Source organism: Dipodomys merriami, unplaced genomic scaffold (assembly GCF_024711535.1).
Source record: "Dipodomys merriami isolate MVZ:Mamm:240054 unplaced genomic scaffold, mDipMer1.0.p SCAF_9, whole genome shotgun sequence".
Lineage (NCBI taxonomy): Eukaryota > Metazoa > Chordata > Mammalia > Rodentia > Heteromyidae > Dipodomys > Dipodomys merriami.
In genome coordinates, this window is record NW_027206512.1 from 62,242,842 (window position 1) to 62,268,830 (window position 25,989).

The window sequence follows — 25,989 nt, forward strand, 5'->3', positions numbered from 1 at the left end:
TGCCAGTCGCACCTGGTGATCAAGTAGAGGGGCTTCTGGGAAGGCAGCAGAGAAGCCCTTGGAGTGCCTGTCTTCTCCCTCATGAGGTTTTTGGAGCAGACAAACAGGGTACAGTCCCTCACAATAAACATCTTCCCCCATCATTTCAGAAAGGAATGTTTCATGGAATGAAGGCTCACAAGAAATGAGGCGGAAATCCAGGAAAGACTACCTGCACCCTGCCCCTCACTGTGTCAGCCAGGATACTCCTGGCCATTAACTTGAAGTCTCTACTCAAAGGCCTCTGGAGGTTTCCCAAGTCCAGCCTGTGTACCGACCTTGACAATATTGCGGGCTAAAGTTCCCAGAGGGTCCGGCAGTCATTTCACCTGGCAGCCCCTTCTGTAGCTGAAGCTGCTCCTCACTGAGCTGAGAGCCCTGCAACTAAGCCAGCATCTTCTGCCCACCTCTGCCCAAACTCACACAGCATGGTAGTGCAGACTGCATCTCCTCCAGGCCTCCCAGGATCCTGAATTTCCCTTTACCCATACACAGAAGTCGCCAGACGGCCAGACGTACAAACACTGTCTACCACTAGATGTTTCTACAAAGAAGCAAAATTCCTGAAACAACAGATTAATGGAAAAATTGAAACACACTCAAGATGAGGGGAAGAGCAAACAGGATATCGTTTCTAAATACGGTATCATGACATCTAATGGGCTGGAGGCCTTCAAATGAAGAAAAAGATCTATTTGAATAAAAACCTTCAAGGGGCTCAGAGCCATGTTGGGGAGGACTTCTGCTGCATTCAATGGCTACGTTTGAAGCTGCTACCTTACAGACATGCATGCAGAGACCAGTTAATCCAGCTGAGATGCTAATCCATCTGTAACATCCTGTCACCCTTGCCACATAATTGGTCTAATTAACATAAATAACCCAATGAAGGTCCTAACATCAAGTGACACATCACAGTGGCCTGCTAAAATTTTGCCTACCATAGCAAGCATCCACTTAGAAAACTAGGCAGTGATTGGGTCAAGAACCACACACTGTCATCTGAAGTTGACCAGCTAGGATGTAACCTGGCACTGAGAAGTCATGGCTGTAAAAGAGCAACTTGAGACATGGCCCGCTACTACTGGGTCACTACTGCCAAGCACACCGTGTCAGCAAAGCCAGCGCACGTCCAACTGGGCTGTCCATCTTCACTTGAACAGCGTGTCTAGACTGGTTACCTGGAACCCCTGACTGTCAGTCCCAGACCCAGAAGTTCAACAGCTACCCCCATCACATCCAAAAAGCACAATGGAGATTCAGAGAAGAGGTCCTCCATTACTACAAACATTTGTGGTAACTCAGGGTCTCATGCTTGCTAGACAAGGAAGCACTCTACCACTGAAGCCATACCTCCCGCAGTGCTTTCCCTTTGTTTGAATTTAAAATACCTAGGACCTTAAAAGGCCCAAAGATTCTGATCTAATCCTAGAGGGAACGGTGCCTCGTTTTTTGAGGCAGCCCGGCAGAGAGGACCTGCATACCTACCTTGAAGAGGACTGCACAGAGGACATGATGGAGCCCTTGTTTTGGTATTCAGCCTCCTAGCTTTTCATTCCTCATTTCTCCCTTAACCCTCATCCCAAAGGAAAAGTGGGCTCTGTCTGTAAGACATCCCTCTGTTAAGACTTCTAGGCAACTGCATTTGAAGAACAAAAAGGTAATTCAGAAAGAATCACATGCTCTCTGCATGTTCGAAGTACGATATACCAATGGGATAGCCTTGAAGACAGCATTCACACATAGTCCATCAACTCAGCCTTTCTCTACCCCAGTGGTGGCCCCGTGCAGACCCAGAAGATCATCCGGAGTTGCGGGTGTGGCAACATAGAAGAGAGGGCCCCATGAATTCTTCCCATGTAATAATTCATAGTTATTCATCAACAACTGTATATACTAGGCCTAAGTTTCAACTAAAGCTTCCACTTGACCAGATATTCTAGGATGGAATTAAGAGACCTCCTAATTGGAACAAGTGGGACAAGACCCCTGGGAAGTGTGAAAGACCAAGTTGTGCTTATCAAGGCTAAACACAAACATCTAATGCCTATACACCTGAAAGTTCTATGAACATGAACCATAATGATGGTAGTGGTGGATATCAGCCCCTCCACACATACAATTTCCATTCTGACAATAGCCTAAATGCCATGTGATCAGCCACCAACAAGACCACGGTAGCAGGAATGAAGACAAAACAGCCCAAGAAGCCAACTCTACACATACATCCACCTTTGTGTCTCATCATGAAGTACAAGAGAAATCCAGTATAAGGACAGACAGGTCATAAGATCCAGTCAAAATGCAAAGGTAGAAGACACAGCTGGAAGATCCATCATAGCAGTCTACATCAAAACAGACTGAAATGCTCTTACAATTTCTGCTGCCTCATCTCTAGGTCATTTTCTCTCCATTTCTGAAGGACAGCTTTACAAGGCATAGCATTCTTAGCTGGCAGTTTTTGCCTTCAGCCCTTTGCTGGCTTTGCATCCTGTGTTGAGACATGTGCTGCTAGCCTTGATAGAACTCCCTGGTATGAGAGTTCCCTATTATGGAGACTGGCAGGACACTAAATTCAGCCCAAAGCCTGGAGCTCCTGGGACCTTTCTGGCAACTACAGATGATTCAGGGCTGGTACTGGATGGAGCCTCTGACAGAATCTGAGCTCACTAGGCAGGACTGAAGAACTTAGGGATTGGGCGGGGTCCTAGCTAGTACTGAGGTAAGCTTAATTTTCAGGCTCAGTCCACAAGAGGCTGGCCTTATATTGGGTAGGCCTCAAGGGCCAGCCTGGAGAATGAGTCTGGTCTGTTGGCCTGAGGAAGAGGGTTCTGGGGATTGGCCTACTACTGGCAAAGCCTGTAGCTCTGAGGGCTTGGGGACAATGGGTTGGGTTTCACAATAGCTATGGAGGCCCGTTTTTTGGCACACTTGGTTCTGCTGAGGTATTCACCTCCTGCATAATAAGGGCTCATTTCTCCATGCTGTCCTGAGCGGCTGGTGAAAGGATGTGGGAAGTAAAACCACCCTCTTACTAGGTCTCTGCTACATCCGGATGCCTCCATATCTCACCTGGTTTCCTTAGCACTTGTGAAGGTATTCAGGTAGACATTCAGATGTTCCATATAAGGGTCAGAGAATGAGTACTTCTATCTCCACAAATCTACTTGTTTTAAGCCCCTAACTTGATTATTTGTTACACGAGCAATCGAATTAACTACACAAATTTCTTGGGGTTCTACAGATAGAGGTGCCATAAGTCACTCATGTTAGTCACACTTCAAATCAGAAGCCTTATAATTTTTCCTTCTCTGGGAAGCCTGGCCATAAAGGAGAACAAATCATGGCATATCACCATGTAGGTATTGCAGAACCAGCATGGATCATGTTCATTGAACTTTCAAATGTATAGGCTTTAGATGTCAGGAAGTAGAAGCAATTAAAACTTACATACAGAGCCGATCAATTCTTTCGCAGGGAATGTAAACATTCCATTGACATCCTCTTGCCCAGCAGGCTGAGTGTGGGCCCAACGACTACTAAAGTAGCAATACGCCAGTCATAGTCAGGTTATCAGAAACATGAGGATATAGTTTCACAAACTAGTATTCCTCCTACCTCTGTAAGATCATCAGGATGGACCAGAGATGGCTTGAATGCATTCTTATCTTCTTAATCAAGGATAGGAAGACGAGAGACTTATTTTTATTAGGCAAGAGCTACGAAACTCCTCCCCTTGGAGAGAAGGCCCTTAATGAGCTTTTAATGAGATGTTGTCACACTACCTACAAGAAGATGCTAACCAGTATCTGTTCTGCATTTCCCATGGGCAAAAAGGATCCACAAGATCACTGTTGGCCAATATCTAAAATATCTCTTGATGCTGAGAATTATGAGCTAAGCTAGTCATTGGTGCCCCATACCACTAATCAATGAAGAGGTTGAGCCAGGAGAATCAAGAATTAGGAGCCAAAAGTTCAGTGACCAAACTCACCAGAACTTTCCGGTACTACCAAATATTGAAATTTTGTAACGTGGCCTTGCATGCTTTTTCACTGTAGCTTCAGGAGAAACATCAAGCACGGTGCAGGTACACTCTGGACCAGGAGCTATGAAGGACTATGTCTACCCTGCTTCTAAGATATGGCACCCGCCCTCTCATATATGGCCCAGGCCAGTGCCTGTCACCCAACAGTTTCAGCTGTACTGTGCCAGGAGTTCAGGACTGGGGCTAGGGAAACTCAACAGGCACTGAGGCCTAGGAACCAGGAGAAGCAGCAGCCCATGTGTATGCTCCCTTCCCCCAGAGAAGCCCCTGGTACAACTGCAGACTTGCCCAAGAGTTCAGAAAAGGATCCGTAGTTCCACAGATTTGACAAGATAAAAGACAAGTTCTAAAGCAGGCACATCGTGTCTGCTCATTGATGGGCCTCAGCTAAGGTAGATCTGTGAATATGCAGATGCAAAGAGAAAATCCTCCAGAGTACAGGGGCTTGCGCTTCCTTAGAGCAGCCTGCAATGCCTTGCCTCACCCCAGCCTTCCTCCTCTGCCATTCTCACTGGTACCCTTGATTTAAAACTCAGCACACAGAAAAAATGAAAGTCACCTGTCTCCAGCACACAGCTTGGCAAGATCTCAGAGTGTTCATGCTATCTCAGGACCTTCACTGGAGCCAAGAATATATTAATCCTGCCTTCTAGACCTCCCTTACTGTCCTAGATGGGAGAGGTCACACTGGCCCCAAGTCTCCAGACCTGGTGTAGCATGTGGATTACAGGTGACAACTACTCAGTTGAAAGGAACAAGCTTCCGAGACGGTGCCCAGGAAATGGTCCTCCGATGAATGCTTGTGTGGAAATCTCCTCACTTAGTGACAATTGCCATGCTTCCGACAGGGAGTACTTCTCATCGGGCCTCTTGAAATTCTCATACTATATTGGAATATGATGAACTGATTAAAAATATTAGGAGAGGTACTGAAATCAAATATCCTCAAACCAAGACCTAAGACCCCAGCAGAAACATGTCTAAGAAATTTTCTTATGCTACATTGAGAGGTGTCAGGGTTGCGAAAAGGAAACTCCCTCCAGGTTAAGGCAGAAGAAATTTTATTGAGAGCAATCAAACGGCCTGCCACACAAGATGGAGACAGGCAGAGAAAGAAAGCTTCTGTCAGTAGAAGAGGGGGAGGGCTGGACACAGGGGAAGTGGAGGTGACCTCAGAGAAAGGGGAAATCATCTCAGCCTGGGAGACCTCCCGCTGCCCCTAGGCACACCAGTCGCCTGGATTAGGGGTGCTAGGTTGTACCAGGAGAGAAGAAAGGGAAGAGGGCCATTTCTCCCCAGAGGACTCAACAAGATGGACCAATTGCCTCCAGAAGGAAGCAATCCATCATAAACCCTAGAGAGAATAAGAACATTTAATTATGTCTACAATGCTTCCAGAAGATTTATACCCTAAAGACTTATTGTTTATGATACAAATAGGATTCATTCTTCTAAATAAGCCATACACATTTGATGTCTCGCTGGCCACAGCTCTCCAGCTTCCTACCCATGAAAATATGTAATGAGCACTTTACAGTAAGTTCTCTGCAGAGACCAACATAGACTTAGCCATTGAAAAATCTGAAACTGGAAAGTTATGGTGGCCTTTTACACCTTGTGGACCATCTCTCCCATTACACGTGGGTGAAGGTGTTGAACAACAACATGACGGTTTCCTTGTAGGACATCCTTCCACATTAGATACTCCTCTGAAAGATAACACCATCTCGAATACTCAGTTTTGTGTTTAGACCTTCCTAGGTGGTCAGTTTTTTGGAAAATTTTTTATTTCCTTTAAATAGTTGGACAAAGGAGCTGCCATCACCAAAGCAGTCTAGGAATATAGTGTATCTTGATCAATATCACCCTTTCAACACTCCCAAGCCCTCTCCTTCCCTTGTTTAAGCGGCATTCAAAAGCATTCCAAGAGCGATAAAATTAAAGGGTGGCAGCAATGAAGCGATGCACATTACAATATCCACATAGGGAGATATTGACCCCCACCACTGTCCACTGCCAAATAAAAAACTGGCAATTCAGACCACTTCTACAATGTTCATCTTTGAACAATTCGTGGCAGTAAGGTAGACTGGATAGGGGCAATCTAATTTTAGCTCTTTAAACAATTACTCTTTTTTGTAGCAGAAAGAATTAGCATGTGAAGGAAAAATTCTTTCAATACAGTGATCTAGTTCATCCTTCTCAGAGGTATTCAACTCCAGGTGTTGGGGGAGGGGACATTGCTGAAGCCAGAGGCATGGCTCAAGTGGTTAGGGTGCTTTTCTAAGCACAGGCTCGGAGATGGGAACTTGTGTGAAAGAGATGGGGATGCATAAAAGGTCTTTCCCCAAGTTAGGATAGGTGTCTTTACCACAGGAAGGTATAAAGAACTACTTTGAAAAACTTCCAGAAGACTAGACTTTCCCATAGAAAGGCTGTGTTACCATGGCCTTTCTGGTATTCTTTTTAGGCAGAGTCCCATGTCTTTAGAGAAGGAACTGCTGCATCCTAGGCGGGGTAACTGCAGATGGTCTGAGACACTAGCACACAAAGAGACATCTGATAGGCATTCTACAAGCAAACCATGTCCACAGTGGTGGTAGCGGCAGTTGGCCCAGAAGCAGCCAGGTCAGTGCCATGTCCCTACTCTGTCTTCATTATTTCAACCCTAGTCACAATGCCAGACAGTCCCCTGTGAGCATCTTGGGTCCACTTCTAAATGTAGCACATCAAATTCTCAATTCAAGGATTTGCAGCTCAGGTGCCAGGTTCAGAAGCCTTGAAAGGACAGGTCTGCAAAGGCTTAAGACACATGGACTCAGGCAATCAGGCTAAGCTTTAAGGAGCAATCGCCTTAGTTCATCCTGCAGTTATTCACCAAGGACTGTCCAGAGTCTTGCATAAACGTGAGTTCCACAGGCTTCCTGAGAACTTGATGTCTTCTGGTATGGCAGCTGTGTTCAACAGGGGTGTATGAAGGATTCACTCCCCCACACCCTTTTCTTCCAGGTACATACAGGTATTGGGCAAGACACCAGGTATGCGCTAACCTGCTTGACCCAGAAAAGACAATCCAACCTAAGCATGGCTGTACACATTTCATGGTGGGCTATGACTGCCCAGTCATAGTAGTCATGTTGATCACGTGTCACCGACTGCCCAGTCATAGTAGTCATGTTGATCACGTGTCACCGACTGCCCAGTCATAGTAGTCATGTTGATCACGTGTCTCTTTGCTCAGGTCCCTTAAAAGCCTAACTTCAGACCTAATTCCTTGCACAACCTCCATTCCTATGGGACAGTTGCTGCCCCCTACTGTGCTGCAGTATACAGTCCTTGCTTGTTGAGATTGAGTCCAGCCTGTTCTTTTGTGTATATTTCCTGACAGTATAGACCCTGACCTTGTGATCCTGGTGCCCTGCCTCCAGCTGGCCAGGTTAGAGGAAAACAGTCCAAAGAGTCCAAGAACAGTAAATCAACCCCCAGGTAATGCACATGACAAAGCAATTAGGTTTCAAGAGACTCTCCCTCATACATCACCTTAGCTGCAGCACACACTGTCCAAGAACACACATCAACAGCCTCATTCTGGAGAACACGTGATCTGAGCAGGTACCACACCAGGCCTGCCATCCACAGGTGGGGTTTACCCTCCCACCAGAAGAGGGCGCCACTCATGGCAGCACCAGTTCTAGAAGAATCACAAACTTCCTGGGCAGCAGGGAACCAACTAGGAGTGCTTCATGCATAGGCAGGAGGCATCCACAGTGGGAGAAGTGACAGGCCACTGGAGGGCAGAGGCGGCTGAGCAAAGCCACTTCCTTATACACCTACCTGTCCCAATTGTTCTTCAGTGCTCTAGCCTGAGACTGCTCACACTCACAAAACAAGTTACTTGCTCAAAGTTCCTGCTGATCCCGGCCATATAATCCCTGCTACAACCAGACTCTGGGCGACCTCTCTGATCCCAACCAGGGAGTTTGCCGGGAGCGGACTCCAAACAACTTTTTCTTCCCCTTTAAAACCTCCTCCACCTTACATCTGGTGCCAAACCCAGAAGGTGGTAGCGCTTCACTTCGCCCTAGGGTGACTGACAGGCACTGGCCCTTCTCGGCCTCTCTCCCCCCTTCCTCCCTTCCAGAGGCTCCTTTATCCAGAGCACAGAGCACACAGAGCTTTGGGCTAAACAGCCACCTTAAATGACCTCGTGGCCTTTGCCCCCTTAAGAGGTGCATATCTCATGGACAGCCACCTAGTGGCTTGGGATATTATTGATTATCTGTATAAAGCCAGCCCAGGCCTCTACCTCTCTTTCCCTCTCTCTCTCTCAGGTAAAAAGACTTCAGCTCAGTCTTCTGCACATCCTCCACATTCGCATTGGGTGAGTCCCCACCCACTGTCCTGGGGTGTCCTGGCTTGCTCTTGGAACTCGGTTCCTTCCATTTCTGTTTCCATAAAATCACGAGCTTGTGTTCGAGTCTCCCTCCGGCCTGTGGTCTAGGTGATGAGAATGATTGAGGGACGCCTGGTCTTCTCTACTGCCCTTTTTATTTGGTAACTCTTTGGCTAAGACAGGGACTCCTCCTTTCAGCCTTAGTTTTACCTGGGCTGCCGGGGACCAAAATTCCAAACCAGACCCACTTCTCTGGGTTTCTCATTGGCTTAATCTCAAACCTCTAGGCCTAAGATCTGACCTTAATCTTCCTCTCTAACTGGCAATGGCCTAGGTATTAGCTTGATAACCAGTCCCACTGGCCTGAAAAACGGGATTTTTAATTTCAATATACTAACGGATCTCTGCAATTTGTGAGCAGACGGTAAAGTGAGCGGAAATTCCTTACATCCCGGGATTCAAGTTTTGCTCATGCAACAAGATCCCTCCAAAAGCCCCCCCTCCCTCTCCTGACACTCTTGACCCTATGTGCCATCTGCCCCTACCGGGCTGAGTGTCTCATATCTTTCCTTTGGGATGAGAACCCTGCTGCCTTTCTAGCTAGACTTACTGAGGCCCTGACTAAGTACACCTGCTTGGACCCCACCTCTCCAGCTGGGGCAAACCTTTTGGCCTCTCATTTCTCAGTCAGCCCCAGATATAAAGAAGAAACTTCAAAAGGCTAAGGATAGCCCTCAAACCCCTATCTGTGACCTGGTGAACATGGCCTTTAAAGTCTTCCATGCCTGGGAGGAACAGGAAAAGGCCTATAGGGAAGCCCGCTCTCACCAAAAGGTGGCCAACCAAGCCCAAGTTCTGGTTGCTGCCCTAAGGGCTTGTATGGCACACAGCTCTGGAGAAAAGCATCAACCACTTGGACCCTGCTTCAAGTGCGGCCAGGAGGGGCACAGGGCAAGACCATACCCTAAACCCCGTCCTCCCCAGGCACCATGTCCCCTGCGTAATCAAAAGGGACACTGGAAGCCTGACTGCCCCTCTGCGCCTAGCCGCGGGGGCACAGTCCTTCCCTCCCCTGACTTGCAGCCTTCCGTCCTGGGCCTGGCCTCTGAAGACTGAGGACGCCCTGCTTCACCAACCCCGACCACCGTCATTGAGCCGAGGGCAATGATCCAGGTAGCGGGTAAGGCCAATTCCTTTTTGGACTATACAGGGGTTACCTATTTGGTCCTCCTTCCTACTCGGGCCCCTTAATTCCTCCCCAGGTCTTCCAGTGTCCTAGACAACCAGCATACAGCCCCTTGATGCCCCTGTCCAGCAGAAAGTAGCCAGACGACTATTGACACCCTATTACCAAAGATGCCGGAATGACAGGCTGCTGGAGGGCAGAGTCAGCCAAGAAAAGCCACTGTCTTATACACCACCTGTCCCAATCATTCTTCAGGGGCACTAGCCTGGAACTGCTCAAACTCATAAAACAAGTTATGTGCTAAAAGTTCCTGCTTGACCCTGGCCATATAAAGCCTGCTACAACCAGACTCAGCGACCAGGGAGATCACCCGGGAGCAGACCCCAATAAGCTTTTCTTTCTTCACCTGCATGTTCTTTCCTCACCTAAAACCTTACAAGTAGTGTTACTTAATTGCCTTTTGTTTTCTTCCATAATACGTTCTCACTATAAGACAACATAGGCTGCTTATGAAGGTTTAAGCAATATGGTGAGTTACTATGTAAAATGCTAGTGTTTTATTCTCCCACTGTAAGTTCTCAATCCTCCATGAGGAAGGAAGTAGTTTGGGATACTTGCTACATTGTGTAGTATATGGAATGCTCTGTTTTAATCAACTTCTTACACTGTATTGACCTGTAGAATAAAGCACACTTTGTAGGCATGTAATCTACAGATCTGCTTCATTTTGCAGGCTTGACACCCCTCCTCCCATTAATGAAGCATAGATTAGGAAAGCATACAAAACAACTTTATCCAAGACCTCCACAAACGGAGACAACAGATCACATGAGGTTCTAGAGCAAGCTCCGCCCTCAACAAGCCTACCCACTCAGAAAATACTCCCTCAGAAGTGTCCTCCAGCTCTCAAGGGCGTGGAAACATTCCAGTTTGTAAGTGATCCAAGGGCCACTCTTGGGTTCTTAAGACTTCATTTACACAAACTAAGAGCTTCCTGATCATCTTACCTGGAGGTCTTGACACAGGAAGCCAGACATGATGTCATTGGTTTATTACGGGTATAGGCCTGCTGTGGAGGAAGGAAGCACCCACTCTGCAGGGAGTAGAGGGGAGGAATCCCCATTGAAGGCAGTGCCTTTAAGAACTAATCTGTGGTCTTGGTACCCCTTCCTGTAGTTCCCTGGAGCCAGTTATAAAACCAACCTCCTCATTGCCTTTGTGAGGAGCACTTAAATTGATCTCCAGGCTTAGGGAGAAAAATCTTTCAAGACTAATATTCTCTCAAGATAATCCATCACAAGACCCTAATTATTGAAGAGGAAATGACAGCTATAAAATATACAATCCCCATCTCTCCTGGACAGTAACTTTGAGGATCAAAAAGATCATGCTAAGATATACCTCCCAAAAAAGGCAATTTCACCAAGCTGAGCCTATCCACAAGATAGCTCCGACAACATGAAACACTGCACAGGGAAGCAGACAATTTAGCCCTGTCCTGAGCAAGAACAAAAAATTAGGAAACAGAAGCAGGATACACTCATAATCATCCCCGATTCTGGTTATTTCCACAAGTACTCCACCTTTCCTTGAGATCAACTTACAACACTAAAGGATGTGACACTTTTCCTAAGAATATTCTGGACACAAGACTGTCATTTTCTCATCTCAAGCAGATCTAAGTCTGTGTGCTCAGAGCTGCACAATGAGACTCATAGAAGGCTGGTGCTCAGCAGAGCTGCCCTGAGAGATGGATGCATCGGCCATCAGTCTAGCATGTGTCTGAAACACAGCTCCAACATTCTTTTCTCTCCTATGACATGGAGCCTCTAAGACTTCCGAGTTGAGATCCCCAGACAGAGACTCTAGCTCTTTCTTGACAACCTGCTCCCTAGGTCAACTGGCCCTTCACCTTTCCAGAATCAAATGAGGGGAAAGGATGAAATCCAGTCTCCCATTCTTTCCAACTCTCCCACATGAAACATTTTGCTAGCATGTCCTCGTTGAGGGAGGAGATTTCCTCTGATCCACTGGAGACATGTTGGCTTCTATGACCTACAGGAATACCTCTGTTTCTCTCAAATCCCATCAATCTCTCACCTTTTAAAATAGATGCACCTCATTTACATACAAATGCTTCCTCTGTAGCAGGGATAATTTGCTCTGACAATTCTATACATGTGCAAATGGCAAAAGGGGCTGAGGGAGAGCCTTGTAAGTTATGCCTGACCAAAGAAGCTATTTGCAATGCACAGGCATGAAGCCTCATGTTAACACTGTTCCTTTACTACACTGTAGATTCCTCAAGGGATGAAGGCAACAAGCCAATGTCGTCTTCAGTCAGTACTGAACAGTTAGAATAGGATCCTGGGCAGAAAAGCACTACCTAAAATAACAAGGTAAACATGATGGCTTATAGGGGGTTCTTGGTTCCCCTGATGAGCAGACTGACCACAGGTCTAGTGGTGTTCCCCAAAGTGAACATCAAGTATAATACACGGACCATCCCACATGCTTGTGACAGAACAGCACTTTAGCAACAAAGGGAGCAAGTACATTGCTTCCGTCACCGTGTGTCTTAGGAGTCTCATAGAAACAAATGCCCAGCATGAATCGTTCAGAGGAGCTCCAAGGACGGACCATCCACCTCAGGCACAGACTAAGCTCCTGAAATTGCTTCCACAGCCTTCTAGAAAATGAGCTCTCCATCTATCTGTTTAGATGGAAAGATGGAAGCTCCTGGAAAAACTGGTTTCTGTGGGAGGTAGGAGTGCTCAAGTCCGACAGATAATACCTCCCCTCTGCCCAAAATAATTTCCTTCAACCCCCCACAGCGCAGCACACAGCCACTCTCAGAATGAGTAACTGGAGTGCTGGGTTGGAAAGGGGCATTCTCTTGGGATTTCTGAAGGTTTTACTTCACCTATCTCATGCTGGCCACTAGATTGCAAGTTGTCCAAATCTGACTGCTCCCATAGTAACCTTTCAGTCTGAGCTTAGGACAGCCATCAGAGGAGATGCCATGGGCCTGGAAATGGAGGGCTCACTCACCGTACAGGCCTCACTAAAGGAAAGACTGCACACTAAGATCAGGTGACCTTCACTATCATTCCACATTTGTGATCAACTTTTAATTCAAGACGTGAATCCCTTTCAAGATATAGGATGACAAGAATGTAAAACTTACTTGGAAAATCTCCAACCATTAACCACAAAGGGGCCAATGTTTGGACAGTATGAACAAGTTACAACTTTATTCCAGAAAATCTCTTGCTTGGGTGTTTGAGGCCAAAGGCTCAGCTCATTTCAATGACCCTGACTCCCCAGAAGAGGAAGCACAGCACCGCGTAGGACAAACAACCCCACCTAAGCCCTGTCGGGGATATTCTATTTGTAGTAGGGCCAAGAAATCTCAAGGAGCAGCAACATTGCACTGTTGTATCTGTCACTCTGGACATTTTGTCTCTGCTCGAAATATTTCTCAGTTGTGCCAAACCATGACTACATGTACTCAGAACAAGAGTCTGCAGGACACAAAAAGTACGCATGGAAAAGGCAAAGTCTTTAAGAAACCTGAACCTGTACTCAACAAACAGGATCATCAATTGAGAAAGTAAGATGTAGAGTATTGATACCCTCACAGATGTAGGGGCAAATCATAATCTTACAGAAAACTCAGGTTCATGGTCTTCCACAAGCTTTCAGGTGCAGTTCAAATACCCACGCTGTGGCCCACGGCACAGCTCTCTGGTAGGAGTTAAGCGGATCATAGCAGCAGCAATAGTGGGGTCTAGGATTAATCTCAGCATTTACCTCTTTATAAAAGTATTTCCAAATCTACAAGGTACCATTCTTATCAATTCAATTTAATTATTTGACCCAGACTCAATTCTAGACATTAAGGTGACAGTCTTCTCCCAAGTGTGAGTTCAATCTTCACAAAGGCACATCTATCCAGAATGATACAAGTGTTTATAGTCAGAACATACTATGAAAATATTTTCAAATCTTTAATGCAAGAACAATGCAAGGTTAACATTTAACTTCTTGAATTTCCTCGAGTTCTAGGACAAGATAGTACAGAATGATACCCTAATAACCAGAAATGCATTCGAGTACATGTCATCTGCAATGTGACTGCCACCACTGCTCCTGTTCTAGCACTATAGAGCATCATCAAGGGAGGCGTTTCCATCAGGAACCAATGTCCTCAGAGGGCTACAGAGCTCCAGCCAGTAAGAGTCAGTGTGTTTCCATACACGTACAGATGGTATACCTGTGCCTGCCCAGGAACCCACCACATGTGGAGCTAACGCGTAGATCAGGGGAAAATCACCTTGTCAGAGCACGGATAGATCAGGCAGCACAATTCTACACACAACACTGAATCCTTGGTCCTAATCCTCAGTATACCACCACATCAAAGGGAGCCAATGGAGAAGAACCACCCTGTGATCTGAGAATCACATTTGATGTGGGGCCCTCAAGGAAAGGACAGTGATGGTAAAGGCCTAAAGAAGTAACATCCACACGACTGACACCCAGAGGGATTCTGCTCGCTATACATGGAGCGCCTTTAGAAGAGCTTGATCATAACTCAAACTCTGGCCTGACAATGAGCCCACTGTGGACAGGGAGCAAGAGCACCGGCTGGAAGGAAATCCGCGTCTGACCTCTGAACACAGCAGCGGCAGAGATGGAGGGGAACCCACACACAGGGCAACAATGCCAATGCCACACACTTCTGGCAGTGGCTTCCACCACAAAGAAGGTTGAGTCCCTCGGGGATACAGGAGAAGATATCCAGCCAGTTGGAGGGAAAATGCTGCTAGTCTTCTAGTGTTTGGCTCAGGCTTACCAGTATTAACTGGGACACAATGTCATGGGGTCCTGTGTCACCCCCAGAAAATTATTGGGAAAACCCACAGTCTTCCTTCCAATCAAAGGTGATATCAATGGCTCAGATTCACGAGAGCTGCAGGCGTTTCTTAGAGATTCACAAACAGGAGGAGGATAGCTGGATGAGCACACGTTAAACTATCTTCCATGGCTATCCCACATCAGACAGGGAGGCAAATGGCAATGAAAAGCAATATTGACCATAGAAATGCATATGCTCTAGCCTCCATTATGACCAACCAAGAAATCAGAACTGCAAATTTCTTCTATAATAGTTATATTGTAACAACTTAGGACATGGTAAGGGATTTGGGGTGTGCCCATTTCAGCGCTTTAGACCATCTCACCTGGATTCATGGGTGAGAAAAAGCATGAGTGTTTTTTTAACACCATGTAGATATAACGAATACTATGTATATTTGTCCTGAAAAGTTTTCATGAGGCAGAGATGTCAAGATTGACAGATGAATAGCTTATTCCCATAGAGGGATAATCCTATTACAGGGAGGAAAAACAAGAAGCTTTCTGCTGCCACGTGCAAAGTACAGCCTTCATCTGTGTAAAGAAGACATAACAGTTTGAGCTTTAACTCGAGGCCACTCACCACAGTCACTATTTTTTTAAATTTTAAACCACATCTCAGCACTGCTGCGGATCTGAGACCTTGGGACTGAAGGAGAAAGCAAGCAGAACCCCGCTGCGTTGGAGGTTAGTAGCCAGACTCCATACTTCCATGAACATTCAGATATTCACAGCTTTTCCCAGCCCCCGGCAGGAAGAAGCCACTGCATCACCCTCATTAGCCAGCTTACTAGTTCCCCCTCCCGTTCAAGTTTTGCATCTCCAGGGACAGCCTCGGAAATTTCCAAATAACATATCCAAATGCTGTACGCAGATAGTGGCCCAGGGAAATTGTCCACATTCCAATTCAAAGAACTGGAAAAATTGTTAGATGACACAGCAAGAGTGAACTAGGGGACAAGGGGACTGAGGTTGCTCAACAGCCAGCTGGAACAGGTACAGATTATCTGCCATTGCTGTACTCACAAGGCAATTAAATTGAGAAAGTGCAACAGGGAAGGAGAGCTGGACTGGGCAGCCTGAGACAGGGGACCTCAAGCCAAGAAATATAGAAGGCTGCCAGAGGCAAACAATGCACACTGTCATCTATGCAAAGTAGCACCGCGCATGCCCACCTCTGTGTAAGCCAGAGCAGTGTCACACTTCTGCTCTGCCTCACCAGAGGAGAGCCTAAACATTTGTTTCATTGGGCCCATTAACCTGGTGCTCATACTATAGCAAGGCCAGTCCAAGATTCTTGTTTCAATCCAAGTCCCAGGGTGCTTGCAAGTAAGTCTGCAAACATTTCTCTTGTATTCAATAGGCAGTCTTCATAACAATTTCTCTCTTGGGAACTCTGAAGAAGAGTGAAAGTTAACAGTGCTATAACATCCAACCCAGGGCTCTGGTATATACTAGCTCAATCATTAACATCATTTGTCACTTGAAATGTCTAGCCATACATGCTACAAAATATGCATTATCAAAATATACTCAAGATGATTCTTTTTCTATTAAGTAAACTAGAACCCTTCTTAGAAAGCATTCCATAGAGCTAAGTAACCTCTTTACTATCAGTTGTTAGTAAGTGACTGGAGTCACACTCAAATCATTACCCACATACATCATTAGATGTGAAATGTCCCAGTGTTACTGTGTTAATAACAATCAGCAGCCACAATGAGGGTAAACTCACTTTTCTCCACCCCAGACAGGCTAAGGCCATCTGAGGGTCCAATTTCACACAGACCCCTGTGGTTTTGAGGAGCCATACATTTCTGTCTGTGCTTCCATTCAACAGCAATAGTTCCTTCTGCCTAACAGTCCTGAACCATCTCCAAATGCAGCCTCATCCAGATTCTGACCCACATCCTCATCATACTGCATGTCAGGACAATTCTCAAAGTGTCATATACCTTGAAAACAAAACCTGAAGGCACTTTTACCCCACAGATGATTCCAGTGGTTCACACTCTTGCCCCATCGAGCCTCCTAGGTCCAAGCACACCTACACAGTAGAGTGCATCCAGCACATGCAACTGCAGAAACCATGGAATCTTCCTGCCCAGAAGGAAGGTACTTAGGTTGATTGATCCATAGCCTAGACATTAGGGGACAGCTATTCATCTGGTGCCAAAGGCATCACAAGTGAAAGACATCTCCAGGAACAGCTATTCTATAACCCTTCATCTTCCTAAGAGTAGAGCTCAAGAATGCTATTCACATCATCCACCTGTGTAAGAAGCTAGCTGAGCAGAATTCACTGTCCATACAAAGAGCTACCTGTTCCTTACAAGGTAAACAGACTACCAGGTTTCTCAACTCCTCAACAGCCCAGGGGAGAAAATGAGAATCAGATCAAGAACCACATGGATATGAGGAAACATAAGAAATGAGAAGCACATAGAGACCTGTGAGCAATGCATGGGAATGGCATTGGAATGCCTTCTTCTATTCTAGCAGCAATATCTAAAAATCACCTCGATGGTAAGACTTCAGTCAGTGGAACAGGATAATGGTTTTGTCACTCATGATTCAGCCTCCAGTGTTTCAAAGAAAGACATCCTTCCCAGGTAAGCTTCCATGGAATCTCAAAGAGCCAAACGGATCCATGAAAACTCAAAGAGCCAAAGAGAAAGATCATACCAGTAGGATGGGCTCACTTTATCATTCCCTTCCCCTTCCAGATAAAGGGAAACTGCAGCAGATTATCATCCTTCTGGACAGCATGACCACATGTGGGATACGCTGGCGTGCTTGACTCCATCTTCTAGGCTGCTTCAGTTCTCAGGACAGCTGTGGAGGACGGCATCATGCCTGCTCTGCTTTCCCCCAGCCTCTCAAAGTTACTATCTTATCACTTTCTCCCAAATGTCCCAAGGATGCTCAGATACTAATGCACATCTCAGAGTAAAGCAGAGTAAAAATCAGTGGGGTGGATAAGCGTCACCCTTGTGTTCCAAAGAGAAATACTTGAAGCATATCCCTTAGCTACCCCTCAGAAGGAACGACTTGCACACGGCCTACCAGTGGCTGTGTCTAGACTCTGCCCAGGAAGCGACTACTCTCTTCCTGCTGCTATTCACCCTTTTCTCCTGGCTTGGTCTGCCCTGTAATTGTTCCCTAGAATGAAAACAAGGACCCAAGCAGAGGCCTCTAATTCTGAATTTAAGGAAACTTAACAACTCGGGCTTAATTTTGTATTTCAGATAACCTTCCTTGATCAGGAAAAAAAATCCAACTTCAATAGAAGTTTTTTTTTAAGGAATAAAGTTCGAGGCAGAGTTCAATGAATGCCAAAGTTATCGTTTGGCTTGAAAGACAGAAGACAGTGGAAAGAAAATACTGGGCACACAAGTCACCCATGATGAAGACATCTGCATCAGCCTGGGCAACCTGCCCATCACTAGAAGTTAACCAAAAGAAATTTGCTGGGGCTACTAAGATATGCCAGGCAGGGTCCCACGCTATAGGCTAAACAAAGCACCACGCTGGGAAGGGCAACAAGACAAAGCACTTCAAGCCCTCAGCTACCAGGCCAGCAGCACCCATCCTGGACTTTGTATGCTTCCCCAACACTGCTGCTGGTGAAACTCAGGGACACAGATACATAGGAGCCTAAGAGGTGTGCACATATCACTCATTCACAGGGCTATCTACAGAGCCTCTGGAAACAAGAGAAAGGTCCCTGTCTCCGCAGAAGTTACAAGTTAAAAACTGAACAGGTGCCAGACAAGCTAGATTCCTCCAGCAACACACAACTACAAAGAGAAAAGAACTTCCACACAATAAAAACCCAAATCTGTTTCTTCCCCAGACCCCCTGTCAGTCCCCTTCTTCACCCTTAAGTGTCCCAAGCTTTAAGCCATGCTTCTGAAGAGGTGACACTTCAGTGACACTCATCTCATAGCCATCCGCTCTAGATTAAGGTCAAAACATTAGGGTCAAGTAGCTCCAGGTCACACACTGGACAAAAACAAGCCCTATCCACACCTTCCGAGTAGAAATTTTCACAAAATCAAGTTCACCAGTAATACACTAGTAAAGGGATAAGATCATTCAAGTCAATGACATAAGTATCTCCAAAATTCAAAATGGAATTTGTCTCTTCAGGTCATAGGCCACAAGTGTACGATTCTGTCCCAAGGATAGCCCACAAATGGCACAAGTCTATGGCCATATGATGTATTCCCTCTGTCCCTGTGCTTCACCACATCCTCTGATTCCTACGATCGGTCTCCAATTTTAGTTTGTATTTCAAGTAAGAGAAGTCTCATTTGTGTCACTGGCACCATTTACTGATAGGAACATGACAACTCAAGATAATTATTATCATTATTGCAAGCAGCTCCTTGCTGCAAGGGACACCAAAGCCCTTTTCTCCCCCACTGAAAGGGAGCCAGGAGGTTTGGTCCTCTTACTAGAGCAATTCTCTCGTTACCTACTCTCTCGTGCTCATCTTCCATTCGTTTACTTGCATAGCCACATCGCAGCACCCCGGTACATCCAAGACCCTGGGGGAGCGGGGAACGACACAGACCTGAGTTGAGTTTAAATATCTGACATCTTTTCACCCCAGAGTGATGTGCCGCTCACGGCAGAAGACTCATAGAAGGTAGACAAGTCCAGGAAGCTTAAGGGTCATTGAGAAAAAGAGCCCAAAGAGGCACTTGCCTGCTTCCAGCAACACCATTGTCTGTTGTCCTCAACTCTAAAATGAAGTATATTTGGTTCATTGAAGTCCTTAAGGTTTATAGAAACCTCATTTAGAATAAGTCATTGATGATTTCCCCTCAATTTCTTACTAATTGTTTTCTGAGAAGCCTCAGAAAACTAGATGCGCACTGTGTGGCATTGTCTGGTGGCTAGGGGCCTTGGCTAACTTGTGCTGCTCCCAGAGTGGGTGGGGGTGGGGAATGTGTGTTTCACCCGAGCAAACCTCTGGATTCCCATGATCAACCAAAGCCAGTTTGTGGTTGGGCCATTCTAACATCCGATCACCACCAAACACACCCTAGTGGAACGGAACCTGATGATGTCCCTCACTAGGAATTCTAGCAAGCAGGCCACGTGGCTCTCACCAGCGCACCCAACACCATTGGGAACAAATACAACCCGGTGGTAAAGAGCAGAAGACACACCTTCAAGGCTAATGAGGACTTACTTCCTCTTCAACCTCTGGTGCATAGAGGAATTGCTTTTCATGCCTTCCAAACAAGAGCAAAAGGAGCAGGTTTTCAATGACATGGGCTATGTTGACATGGGCTTTGTCAAACACAGAGGAAAGCCCTGGAACTTTGGTCAGATAGCATCGTCAGGGTGTGCTCTGGGACGGCATGAGAGTAGTTAGGACAGGTCTCAACAGGGCCTGGAGGCCAGTTTCTTAGACAAGGAGCTCCTCCTAGGTTGTGAGGAACCATCGGTGAGGAGGGCCTTTGACTCTCACAGCTTGGCCACGCATCTCCTCATGGACACCCTGGTGGCCGTAAAAGCCCCACAAGAGGGACAACTCTTCCTTTGCCAAGGAATTGGACACATTGACATCTGTGGAGCACCCAAACATCGTAACACCCTGTAAGGCAGTAGGAACAGAGGAACGTGCATACTTAACACCCCCACCCAGCACCAGAATGGAGGTGGAGGCAGCCAGGCCTTGGTTGGGGCAACTCCCAAATGCTGTAGAGCAATGCCACAGCAGTGGCATTGCACACAGGGACCTCAAGGCAGAAAATACCCTGCCAGATACCAGGGGGCAACTTTGGGCTCAGCACATGGTGTCCACCAGGATGAAGCTGGATGGAAAATGCAAAACTCTAACACAGAGGTTCCCTGAGGCATGCAAACAGCAGAGACACCAGGGCCCCAAACTGGACGCTAGGAGTCTCAAGGTGTGATACCTTACTAGATGGTGATGGGCTTTGTGCCCTTTAGAGGGGATAGCTCAGTCACTGCAAAGGTAGGTCCTGAGCAGGAAGGTCCTGGACTAGCAAATGCTTCTCCCCAGAACTACTAGAACCTCTGGCTTGTTTAATGAGTGCTGATGATCATGAGTGGGGACCCTCACTGGGGCAAGTGATACAGCACCCTGGCTCAGGCAAGCTCTGGACCCCACCATCCTGGATATAATGTACTCCCTGGAATTGGATCCTGGGAAGGTACAAGCAGCCATGTCAGGACTTTTGACGCCACCATGAGAACTTATCTAATGCTCCCCAAACAGAAGGACCAGAGGCATGACCTCACCCGCATGTGAGACACCCACTTCCTGGGCTTCCGCCTCACCCCTTATACTCCTCCAATATTCCCCTAAAGACAGCCATTGCTCATCACCCTACCATCCTCCTCCTCCTTGGACAGCAGAAGCAGGAGGGCATCTCCCCTGCCTACTCTTGAACCCCTGCATAAAGGGACATGGGGGAGGGAAACTGTGCAAAAAATAACCACCCCTGCGGGAGGCAAAATGCTCCCCTTGGGCCAATCTCCCAGCAGGAGAGGGAGCAGGAAAATGTCCCAGGGCCAATTCTTTCCCATGCATCCTTTGGAACACCTCAACATGGGGAATTGAGGGGGAGATGGAGAGCAGCTATCCTGCCCCATTACTTCAAAACCCAATGGGAGGACCATGAGGAGGAAGAGAGCAGCAAGCTGCCTCTGGGCCCAGCAGCAGCAGAAATGGCCTCTAGGGGCAGAAGAGGAGGAGAGCAGCAAACTGTCACCAGGCCCAGCAATAGTAGAAAGGTCCTCCAGGGGCACAGAGGGAAAGATGGAGTGTAGCCTGCCTCCCCTCCCAGGTCCAGCAACGGCAGGACACCTCTGTCCAATGTGGTCAACCCACCGATTTGACTAGAGCCCCAACAAATTACCAAGGCAGGGACTGAAGAGGCTGAAGAAAAGGATTGGAAGTGTTTGAAAAGACACTGCTGCACTGCTTGAGAAGAGAAACACTCCAAAGAAAGCAGTTCCTGCTCGCTAAGTGAGAACAAGACTGATAGCCTTGAAACAAATACATGGGAAAAGCAAAACCACATTGCGTCATTCTCCTACTGTTTCAGGATGGGAAGACTGAGTGCAATGTGCTCTTATACTTGAGAGCCATCAGCATGATTCTCATAAATATGCATGTGATTTTATAAGTTCTTAATGATTTTCCTACTATAGAAATATAAAATGAGGACTCATTTCCTCACAGGATCCTAGCACCAGCCAACACAGAAGTTCCCCTTCTGTACTCACTAAGACCACAAGATACTGGGGGAAGCTTGGTTGTTGTGAGACATGCACTAAGACCAGCCTTCCGCAGGATTACACCACACAGAGAGTGGTTGCTGGAGCGGCTGCCTGAGACAAACACCACCTTTTCTTGCACCATCCGCTCATTCGTTCTGGCCTGATTTGCTACTCTGATATGCTAGCTACTCTTTGGAAGCACACACTATCTACAGGAAAACACCTCCAGGAATACATTGAAAGAGGTCCCAGCGGGATCGCAGGACGAGCAGGTGCTTTCACTCAAGAGCACTCTGGCTCACACTCCAGCCTTGCAGAGCCCGGCCAGCCCAGCCAATGCCTCCATAGCATGGGATGAGAACAAAGACACAATCCTGGTTCTGGATGTGAGACTACCAAGTCTTTCTTGCCAGAGAAATTCACTGTGGCTCAGCAAGCAGAGATGCGAGATAGGAGCCTACACCACTGGATAACGTAAGCAGGGAGCTGCTAAGACACGATCAAGTCTGTTTCTCCACTTTCCACACAGTCCTGCCAGTTGTCAGGGAACAGCAAAGGCCTCGGAGGAGAAAGCACTTTCCTGCCCCGGGCTTTCTGCCTTCCACCACAAGCTGGATGAATTTAAGATGCTGCGACCCAGCCTGAAGTCCTGAGATACTAAGGGAACCACTTTCAATCTCTTCCCACACCATCTGTATCTTCCAAGGACAAGCACACTCAGTGGAGTCCGCATCCTATGCTCAACAGTCCGTAGGACAAAACTAATTGGGGGGTGAAAGGGGGAAGCCCTTGGCTAACGTGAGCTGCATCACTGCCTTGGAGGTGTATCCTGGGTTGGGAGGATGCCAGCAGACAAACAACAAAAATCACACATAGACATCTGCTAGCAGATGTCTTTTGAATCCCTTTCCTCTCATTTTTCATGAATGGCTAAAAAGCCTTGGCCAGCAGCAAAACACTGCAGTGACTGGGACAAGACAATGCCCCAAATCACTTTCCCTTCCATGTAACATAAACAGCGTGGCGCTTCATGACAACTCAGGAGAAAGGGGCAGGATGTCAGCCTCCCATCTGATTCCCCCGCCCACCACAGTGGGAGAGACCCCTCCCTGCTTGTGGTAACAGGAAATCCCAAGTGCACCGGATCCTTCTGGAGAGTGTGAGGAAGCCTGAGGTGCTCCACATCACCTTCTAGACTACCTGGTCCCATCCCAGAAAGACACCTCCCTCTAACCTCTACCATAGGGCTTTCTGGAAAATGTCCCCCACAGCTCAGCTTCAGGTATCAAGGCTTATCTTAGCTGTTCAAGGACAAAACGCACCCCCTTTTGGTGGCTCTGGTGCCAACAGCAGGAGTCTTGTGTGTTCACAGGGACATCTGGCCTGAATTCTGCGTTGCTTCCTAGAGAGTTCTAGTGACATGGAGGCACCCTTGGCATTAAGGCAATACAAGGCTATGCTATGTTGACTTGCAATCATTCACCACTCCCTTCTCTGGGTTTCCTAGGCTGGTCAAGAGATTGGGACAACTTTCCTGGGAACTGGGAATCACAATCATCTTCTCTAGGAGACTTCCCAGCTGCCCATGTCCTGAGGAGAATTCAGCACCCACCAAGGCAAGTCACAAGCCTGATCCATTCGCGCCTCATCACTGGGGGCTGGGCGAGAGTAACGCACGGCGGCTCAGCATAGCTTCCAGGGAGGGTCCCACACCGGACAGGCTAACGTGAGCAGGGATCTACGGAGGACATGATCATGAACACCACGCTGCCCACAATACCCCAAGTCAGAAACTGCACCCGAGCTTGTACACGGCAGGGACCCCGAGGCACATCCTTCAGAGTGCAGACAGGAGCCCCAGAGAAGAGCATGCTCTGCTCCTTCAAGGAGGACCTGCAGAGCTGCTGCTCCAGGGAGAAAAGGGCTTTATGGTGAAGTCATGTTTAAAATCTGAAGATTAGAAACAAGCTGCATTTCATGGGAAACAGACAAATACATGAAATAAGGAACAGAGAAGATTCACCATCTGCAGCTCAAGGGATGAGTTTCCACGCGCCAAAACCCAAGGCTCTGCTTCTCACCTCCCCCCCCCCCAAGGCCATGCTGAGCCACACGTCAATTCAACTTCACCCATCCGTCCATCTCATGCCTCTCTGGAGCACAGGCTTTGAGGGGAACTACGAACTTTCTTCTGTCAAGTGTCACACAAGCCTGGCTCATACCTCCCAAATGGAAAATGGCAAGTAACCAAGGTCATCTGTGATGATGCACACAATAAGACAAGAGCCTTACCCATCTCTGACTTGATTCTTCAAGGATATGTGACTTGGAAAAAATATGTATGTATGCACCCAGGTAAAAAGGGGCACATTGGTCATAGTTCTTCCAAGAAGGCAGCTCTCTGTCATAGGAGTGAGGGATAAGAGCTCCTTTGCCATAGGAAGTTATCAGGCCAGGTCCATCTGAGCTATCCGGTATGTCACCATCTCTTTAGCCTCACTCCCCACTTGTTTCCTTCCAGAGGTCCATCTCAGCACTTCCAGAAAATACTAAGGGGGAAAGCTAAAACAAATGCCACTGATCAAGTTGGGGCTAAGTAGCCCAACTCTTCACCCAGAGGGACAGTCTGGGATGCACTGTTTACAACAAGCTCAGGACTGAGTCACCTCTTACAGATCAGCTCACTAACACCTCCTGCAGTCACTTCTCTCTTCACTCAATCACCAGTTCAATATCTTTGCCGATCCTAAAAACATATCTGAAGGCCGTAGCCATATATTGGCCCAGTAAAATGCCCACGTCTTCATCCATAGAAGTGGTCAACAAACATGACATGCCAACTTAGGGAGACAAATAGAAACAAGACTGCTTGTCCACTGATACCAAGGCACAGATGGTCTTTTGCTGTCTACAGTTGTCCAGGGAGGTGAGCAATTATAATCAGAAGGGAAACTAAAGTCAATTAAGTGGGACAGAGAAAGAACTGGAAAGGCACTCGGGAGGCTAGAGAGTTCCCATCTCTGAAGTTGAAGAACAGTCTAAGGAAGACAGAGGCTGATAAAAGGTGAACAGCTCTAAGAAAGGCAAGCCTGGCTAGAAAGGAGAGAGCAAGAGTGCCTAGGATTTGTCTGTGAGATCCATTTTACACTTCTGCTCTTTCCCACTATAACACATGATTCTTTTCAATTCTTTAAGTTCATTTGTCTGTTTTGAAGACAGAATGAGCCACATTTGCTTTCTAATTTTATGAAATAGTCCCCATACCTATTCTGGCACTGGAAACCTAGATCACAAGTTTAAAAAAAAATCAAAGGAAATGTCTTCATGGCATTCCAGAATCATAGCATTCAAGAGTACAGAGGTGAAAACATGAACTTGTTCTTTAAGTTTTAACTGAATAGGCAATTCTCCAAAAATATCCATGTCTTCCTGGCTGTAAGATTTCATACTGATTATCTTCATTGTACATACACAATTTAACACTGGAAACTTCCCAATGGAGTATTATATGGCCCCAAATAACTTCCTCATTGGTTTCGATCACTAGTCAAGATACAACACGCCAGGCACAATCAAATTACACCAGGCAATAGAACAAGGGGAAAAATTAACAATTTCTATTCTCCCTTTATGATCCTGAAGACTGAAGACTGAACACCAGAGGGCTTTCTTAATTTTCCCCCAATAGTGGGCCTACGCTCCAATTTTAAGACCCATTTCACAATGACCTATGACCCTCTCTTCCTAAGATAGAAGTCACTGCAGTTGCCAAGGAGGTAGGCATTTCTCCCGGTAACCTCAACAAAATCCCTTCTGGCTGAGAGTACCAAGGAATTGCCACACCGATATGGTAACCATTATCTAAGCCATCTCCCCTGCAGAAAACACCTATAAGGGTCCATCTAAAGGCTGCTTCCATTCCAGTGGAGAACATTCACACTATAGACTTGAGGAGCCTGGCTGGCCCAGCTCACCCCTCTCTTGGTGATGGGAGCAATTGTACAATCTGCCCTTTGCACTAGAGAGCCATGGGTCTTCCCACAGATAGGAAGGTTCCGATATGAGCATGACCTATCCTGTCCTCTGAGTGTTTGAACAGCAAAGGTCTCTGGGGAGAAAGAAGCTTCTAGCACTATG

At 46.8% G+C, this 25,989-nt stretch overlaps 1 long non-coding RNA gene across 1 annotated transcript in view; it reads right to left on the bottom strand.

Annotated features, from left to right (window-relative positions):
• LOC138820770 (uncharacterized) overlaps window positions 1-25,989 on the bottom strand; it is a 272,489-nt gene that overhangs the window by 163,134 nt on the left and 83,366 nt on the right. The gene's annotated exons all lie outside the window — the stretch shown is intronic.